Genomic DNA, 6472 nt, shown 5'->3' on the forward strand with positions numbered 1-6472 from the left:
ATTTCATTCCATTCCACTCCTTTCCATTCCATTCATTTCTTTCGACAGGATCTCACTATGTTACCCATGCTGGAATGCAGTGGCATAATCTCAGCTCACATTTCATTTCACCATTCCATTGCGTTCCATTCCATTGCATTCCACACTTTTCAATTCCATTCCATTCCACTGCATTCCATTTCATCACATTCCACTCCACTCAGCTCCACTCCACTCCACCCTGCTGCTTTCCATTCCATTCCATTCCACTCAATTCTACTCCATTCGACTCCACGCCTCTCCACTCCACCCCATTCCATCCAATTCCATTCCATTACACTCCACTCCACTCCTTTCCATTCCATCGCATTGCACTCCATTCCACTTCATTTCACTGCACTCCACTCCATTCCATTCCACTCGATACCATTTCATTAAATTCCACTCTACTCCACTCCAGTCTATTACTCTCCACTCCATTCTATTACACTCCATTCCATTCCATTCCTTTTCTTTGAAAGGATCTCACGCTGTAACTCAGGCTGGACTGCAGTTTCACAATCTCAGCTCCCATTTCTTTTCACCATTCCATTCTATTCCATTCCATTCCATTCCATTAAATTTAATTCCAATCCTCTCTGCACCACTCCACTCCACTGCACTCCACTCCACACTCTTCCATTCCATTACATTACAGCAACTCCACTACATTCAATTCCACACCACACCACTAGATTCCATTCCATACCTTCTCATTCCACTCCATTCCACTCCTCTCCACTCCGCTCCACTCCACTCCAGTCCTCTCCAATTGATTCCATTCCATTCCATTCCATTCCATTCCATTCCATTCCATTCCATTTCATTCCACTCCAATCCACTCCATTCCATTCCATTCCTTTCTTTTGACAGCATCACCCTCTGTCACAAAGGCTGTAGTGCAGCAGTGCAATCTCAGCTCACATTTCATCTCACCATTCCATTTCATCCCATTCCATTCCATTCCATTCCATTCTACTCCACTGCACTTCACTGCACTCTACTCCACTCTATTCCAAACAATTCCTTTCCATTCCATTCCACTTCACTCCACTCCACTCCACTCCATTCCAATCCATCCTATGCCATTCCACTCCATTCCACACCACTCCATTCAAATCCACTCCACTCCATTCCATTCTATTCCATACCATTCCATTCAAATCCATTCTGCTAAACCCCAATCCACTCACCTCTACTCCATTCGACACCATTCAATTTCATTCAATTCCTTTCCACTCTATTCCATTCCATTCCTTTCTCTCTACAGGATCTCTTTCTGTCACACAGTGACAGTGTTCAGTGGCGCAATCTCAGCTCACATTTCTTTTAACCGCTCCATTCCATTTTATTCCATTGCAATCCATTCCATTCCATTCCGTTCCACTCCACTCCACTCTGCTGCATTCAATTCCTTTCCACTGCATTCCATTCCACTGCTTTACACTCCACTCTACTCCACTCCCCTCCTCTCTGTCCTGTTCCATCCAGTTCCATTCCACTCCTTTCCACTCCACTCCCTTTCATTTCATTCCATCCCATCTCATTCCACTCCATTCAACTCCACTTCACTAAACTGCACTCCACTCCACTCCATTCAATTCCCTTCCATTCCACTCTATTCCATTCCATTCCTTTCTGTCAACAAGATCTCAGTCTCTCATACTGGCTGGAGTGCAGTGGCACCATCTCAGCTCACGTTTCATTTCTCTATTCTATTCCATTCCACTCCACTCCACTCCATTGAAGTGCATTCCACTCCATTCCACTACACTTCACTGCACTCCACTGCACTCCATTCCATTCCACTCCATACAATTCCCTTACACTCCACTCCACTCCTGTCAACTACTCTCCACTCCATTCCATTCCAATCCATTCCATTCTCTTCCTTTTCCTAGACTGGATCTGACTCTTTCACTCAGGCTGGAGTACAGTGGCACACTCTCAGCTCACATTTCTTTTCACCATTCCATTGCATTCCATTCCCTTCCATTCCATTTAATTCAAATCCATTCCACTCCACTCCACTCCACTCCATGCCATTCCATTCTATTACATTCCAGTCCATTCCCCTCCATTCTGCTCCACTCCACTACGCTATATACCATTACATCCTGTCTCATTCCACTCCATTCCACTCTTCTCCACTCTACACCACTCCACTCGTCTCTACTCTATTCCATTCCATTCCATTCCACTCCATTCCACTCCATTCCATTCCATTCCTTCCGTTTGACAACATCTCACTCTGTCACGCAGGCTGGAGTGCAGTAGCGCCATCTCAGCTAACATTTCGTTTCAACATCCCATTCCATTCCATTCAATTCCATTCAATTCCACTCAACTCTACTGCATTCCCCTCCGCTCCACTCTATTCCATTCCATTCCATTCCATTCCATTCCATCACATTCGATTCCACTCTATTCCACACCACTCCACTCCACTCCATTCCACACCACTCGACTCCATTCCACTCCATTCCTTAACATTCCATTCCACTCCATTCCATTCCACTTTATTCCACTCCACTCCATTAAATTCCATTCCCTCTTTCAACAGGATCTCACTCTGCCATACAGGCTGGAGCACAGTGGCATAATCTCAGCTCACATTTCATTTCACCATTCTGCTGCATTCCATTCCATTCCACTCCATTCCACTCCACTCCTCTCTACTCTATTCCATTCCATTCCATTCCATTCCACTCCATTCCATTCCATTCCTTCCGTTAGACAACATCTCACTGTCACACAGGCTGGAGTGCAGTAGGGCAATCTCAGCTAACATTTCCTTTCAACATTCCATTCCATTCCATTCAATTCCACTGAACTCTACTGAATTCCCCTCCCCTCCACTCTATTCCATTCCATTCCACTCCATCCCATTCGATTCCACTGTATTCCACACCACTCCACTCCACTCCATTCCAAACCACTCGACTCCACTCCACTCCATTCCTTTCCATTCCATAACATTCCATTCCACTAGATTCCACTCCACTTTATTCCACTCTGCTCGATACAATTCCATTCCTTCTTTCGACAGAATCTCACTCTGCCATAGAGGCTGGAGCGCAGTGGCATAATCTCAGCTCACATTTCATTTCACCATTCCATTGCATTCCATTCCATTCCACTCCACTCTACTCAAGTCCACTTCACTCCATTCCATTCAATTCCAATGTACGCCACGCCACTCGTCTCCTCTCCATTCCATCCGATTCCATTCCATCCCTTCCACTCCACTCCATTCCGTTCCTTACCATTACATCACATTCCACTCCACTCCACTCGACTCCACTCCACTCCACTCCATTCCATTCCATTCCAATACAGTCCATTATATTACATTCATTTCTTTTGACAGGATCTCACTCTGTCATCCAGGCTGGAATGCAGTGGCACAATCTCAGCTTACATTTAATTTAACAGTTCCATTCCTTTCCATTCCATTCCATCCCATTCCACTCCACTCCACTCAATTCCACTCCACTCCACTCCAGTCCACGTCACTCCATTCCATTCAATTCCATCCTATTACATTCCACTGCATTTCACACCACTCCACTCTACTCCACTCCACTCCAATCCACTCTACTCCATTCCATCCCATTCCATTCCTCTCCATTCCATTCCATTCCATTAAACTCCATTCCATTTCAATCCATTCTTTTCCATTCCATTAAACTCCATTCCATTTAATTCCCTACTTTCCACAGAATCTCACTCTGTGAAACAGGCTTGAATGCAATAGCAAAATCGCATCTCACATATCATTTCACTGTACCATTCCTCATCATTCCACTCCACTTCACTCCACTGTACTCCTCACCAATCCACGGCATTCCACTCCATTCCATTCCACTCCATTCCATTCCATTCCTTTCTTTCGACAGGATCTCACTCTGTTGCCCAGGCTAGAGTGCAGTGTCAAAATCTTAACTCACATTTCATTACACCATCCCAATCCATTCTGTTCCATTCCATTCCATTCCATTCCATTCCATTCTATTCCACTACTCTCCACTCCATTCCACTACATTATATTCCATTCCATTCTATTCCATTTCACTCCACTCCACTCCAATCCAATCCATTCCATTTCACACCATCCCATTCCACTCCACTCTACTCCAATCCAATCCATTCCATTCTACTCCCTTACATTCCATTCCTTTTGACAGGATCTCACTCCCTCACCCAGGTTGGATTGTAGTTGCACAATCTCACCTCACATTTCGTTTCACCACTCTATTCCATTCCATTACATTGCATTCCATTTCATTGCATTCCATTAATTGTATTCCATTCCATTCCATTTCATTCAATTCCATTCCACTACACTCCATCCAACTCCAATACACTCCACTCCACTCAATTCCATTCCTTTCCAATCCAGTCCACTCCACTGCACTCCACTCGACTCCACTCCTCTCCACTACTCTCCACTCCATTCCAGTCCCCTCCATCCCATTGTTTTTCACTGTATTCCCCTCCACTGCACTGTAATCCACTCCTGTCCACCCACTTCATTCCACTCCATTCCTTTCCACTCCTTTGAATTCCATTCCTTTTTTTGCTACAGGATCTCACTCTCTCACCCAGTTTGCAGTGCAGTGGAACAATCTCTGCTCCCGTTTCATTTCACCTTTCCATTGTATTCCATTCCATTCCATACCATTCCATTGTATTCCATTTCATTCCACTCCACTCCATTCCAATACACTCCATTCTACTACGTTACACTCCATTCATTTCCATTCCAATCCATTCCACTCTGTTTCATTCCATTCCTTTCTTTCGACAGGATCTCACTCTGTCACATAGGCTGAAGTGCAGTGGCAAAGTCTCACCTCCCATTTCACTTCACCATTCCATTCCATTCTATTCTATCCACTCCATTCCACTCCACTCCACTCAATTCCATTCCATTCCACTCCACTCCACTTCACTCCAGTCCACTCCATTCAATTACATTCCATTTCATTCCACTTCTATTCATTCCATTCCCTTCTTTCAACAGGATCTCACTCTGTCACCCAGCCTGGAGTTCAGTGGCACAATCTCTGCTCACATTGCATTTCCCCATTCCATTGCATTCCATTCCATTGCATTCCATTGCATTCCATTCCACTCTGCTGCATTCCATTCCATTCCATTCCATTCCACTTCATTCCACTCCACTCTACTCCACTATTCTATACTCCATCCCTTTCCATCCCATTCAATTCCAATCCACTCCACTCCAGTATACTCTACTGCATTCCCTCCCATCTCATTCCAAGCCATTTGACTCAAATCCACACCACTCCACTCCACTCAACTCAACTCCATTCCATTCCATTCCACTCCACTCCACTCCATTCCATTCCATTCCATTCCATTCCATTCCATTCCATTCCATTCCATTCCATTCCATTCCATTCCTTTCCATTCCATTCCATTACTTTCTGTCGAGAAAATCTCACTCTCACACTGGCTGTAGTGCAGTGTCGCACTTTCAGCTCACATTTAATTTCACCATTTCTTTCCACTCCTTTCCACTCTAATCCACTCCACTCCACTCCATTCCATCCCATTGCATTCCACTCCATTCCACTCCACTTCACTGCACTCCACTCCACTCCATCCCATTCCACTCCCTACCATTCCATTCCCCTCCAATGCACTGCACTCCAGTCAACTCCTCTCCACTCCATTACAATCCATTCCACTCTATTACATTCCACTCCTTTTTTTCAAAAGTATCTCACTCTGTCCCTCAGGCTGGAGTGCAGTGGCTCTGCACTCCATTTCATCTCACATTTCATTTCACCATTCCATTGCATTTCCTTTCATTGCCTTCCATTTAATTGCCATCCACTCCACGCCATTCCGTTCCATTCCATTCCACTCCATTTCACTCCATTCCCCTCCATTCCACTAAACTCCACTCCAATTCATTCCATTCCATGCCATCCCATTTCACTCCATTCCACTCCTCTCCACTCTGCTCCACTAAACTCCACTGTACTCCTCTCCAATCCGTTCCTTTCCATTCCCTTCCATTCCGTTTTATTACATTCCATCTGTTTCTTTCAACAGCATCTCACACTCAACCAGGCTGGAGTGCAATGACACAATCTCAGCTCACGTTTCATTTTACCATTCCATTCCATTCCATTCCTTTCCATTCCATTCCATTCTACTCTACTGCACTCCACTCCACTCCAGTCCATTCCATTCCATTTCACTCCATTCCACTCCACTGCATTCCACTCCATGTAATTCCATTACATTACATTCCACTCCATTCCATTCCTTTCTTTCGACAGGATCTCACTCTGTCACAAAGGCTGCACTGCAGTGGCCAATATCAGCTCACATTTCGTTTCACCATTCCACTCCATTCCATTCCATTCCATTCCATTCCACTCCACTCCAATCTACTCCATTCCATTCCATACAATTC

The sequence above is a fragment of the Pan paniscus genome, chromosome Y (assembly GCF_029289425.2).
Source record: "Pan paniscus chromosome Y, NHGRI_mPanPan1-v2.0_pri, whole genome shotgun sequence".
Classification (NCBI taxonomy): domain Eukaryota; kingdom Metazoa; phylum Chordata; class Mammalia; order Primates; family Hominidae; genus Pan; species Pan paniscus.